A 2,360-nucleotide genomic window follows, 5' to 3' on the forward strand; every position below is an offset into this window, starting at 1 on the left:
TCATGCTCAATAATTTTATAAACATCTCAATCAGGCCTTGGGTTTAATAGCGCCCATGCTGATACTCTGTAATTAGGTGGAATTATATGACCAAAAGTTTCCAGTATTGAGCAAGCCAAGGTAGTGATCATTCATGCCAGAACAGCTTGTTGTTATGGGATTTTTTCTTTGAAGTACAATGCCATGAGCTCCTCATTAGGACAGACATTCATTTGGATATTTATGTTCATGTGGCATGCAGTGTGGGTTGATGAATTTCACATAGATTTATTACTCTCTCCGAGTGGATTTTGTGAATGATTTTACTTAAACAAAGCAATCAGGAGAATCATTTTTCTTCTGGCTCTCAACAAGCTTTTGTCAGGAACAAAAACATCAATCTCTGTTATTTTTCCAGTTTGGATTTATGCACGGTTGTCAGATAGACTGACGACACAATGATGCAATAAGTTCCAGTGGAAAGAGAAACGGCAGGTGCTTCTCTTCAGGCTGTGTCTGTATTAATAAATGAAACCTAAAAGCCACAACAGCTTCATTCTTTTCTCATATACCACTGTGAAACCACTGCTCCTTTTGTGGCTTTGTTTCAATCAAGCTTGAAATGAAAACACATTTTATATTTTAGAAAATGGGAGATGGCTTTTTTTCAAGATGAAGGCTGAACACAACATCTCTTCGGCTATTATGACGAATGATGAGGGATAAAGTATTAACATAGATCTCCATTATTCATTTGCTTGTTTCAACATGATGGATTTTTGCCTCCATTCACACACAAGTGCAGTTTCATCATACACACATCACAGCTTTATCCAACTCATGGTTTTTGGGACCAAACTCCTGTGAAGGCAGGATACACCCTGGACCGGTTAACAATCCATCACAATCCAAACAGAAAGAGAAACAACAACGCTCTCACATTCATGCCTACAGGCAATTTTAAAGTCAACAAATAGCCTGAAATGTTTGTTTTGGGACTTTAGGTCAAAGGTGGATGACCTGCAGAAAAAAGAAAATCTCATCGTGAGATGACAGTGCTACCAACAGATTAGTTAGGATTAATTTTCCAAACAGGAAAAAAAAAAAGAAAGATGATCATCTGCAATGAGAAAGTGATTTGCAGCTTATTTTCATATATTGAAAAACACACAAGAAGGAGATTCAGGAAGCTGGGAATATTTTAGGGAAATGTGGTGTGCTATTGACAGTTGGAATGGTTTTAAGCGACTTGGAAAGAGCAACATTTTGAGTCTGATTGTTAAAGAAATGGTTAAAACAGTAAATGAAAGTCTTCAGCAGGATCTGTACATTGATCCATTGTGCAATGAGCTTGTAACCTGTCATTTGTCCATTGGGATGAATACATTCAGACAAGATGAACTGTTTCCATCTTAAAAAATGAGTGGCATTTATCACATTAATCACATATGATCAATAACTTAAAACAACCAAATAAATAAATAAATAAATAAATACATAAATAAATAAATATAAATACCATAAAGTTGTAGGAATGCTGTGGCAACCTCTAACAGCACAATACAACTAACAGTTAGTTAAGAGCACAGTCTCATTTCACTGTGAGATTATCTACAGTTTGAGTCCTGTAGTTTGGATGTTCTCAGTGCATGCTGAAGTATTTGAGGAGGTGTTTCTAAATTTCCTGCATGCATTGGTTTTTTTAAATCTCTTTGCAATGTGATGGACTTCTGCCTTGATGGTTACAGCACTGAAAATGATAATTAGATTAATCAAGAATTCTATTTCTAAGAGTGATGTTATTCAGAATAACAAATGAGGAGAATGCGGAAACGAGAGGATATTTCACTTTCTGAACTTAATAACATCTTTATGGAATGAGCAGCAGAAATTAATTTGTTGAAAATTTGTGCAACCTATTCTCAGCTTTCAAATGTTCCTTAATGGAATAAAAAAAGCTAATACATGCAGCTTAAATATTCATCCAGCTTCAATACTTTTTAATCCAGGATACACATTAGAGAGGCCATCAGTCCATCACACGACAAACACACAGAAACAGACAATCACACACCTGGGGACGTCGACGTTTATAATAAAAAAAAATACATAATTGTAAATCATACATTATGTTTTGATGATAGTTTTACAATTAAAAAAAGTGTAACATTTTACCACGCATCTAATATTTTGTTTCATTAATTAACATTGTATTACTGTTTGCTAAATGTTGTGTGTAAATGGTGATGAAGAGTCGGTGGTGGAGTGTGCGGCTGTGCGCCGCTCGGTGCGGGGCGCGCGTCTCCTGTCTCCCGTTCACCGCGCTCCTCTGACGGACTCACACACACACACACACACACACACACACACACACACTCACA

The sequence above is a fragment of the Salarias fasciatus genome, chromosome 4 (assembly GCF_902148845.1).
Source record: "Salarias fasciatus chromosome 4, fSalaFa1.1, whole genome shotgun sequence".
In the NCBI taxonomy this organism is placed as follows: Eukaryota; Metazoa; Chordata; class Actinopteri; order Blenniiformes; family Blenniidae; genus Salarias; species Salarias fasciatus.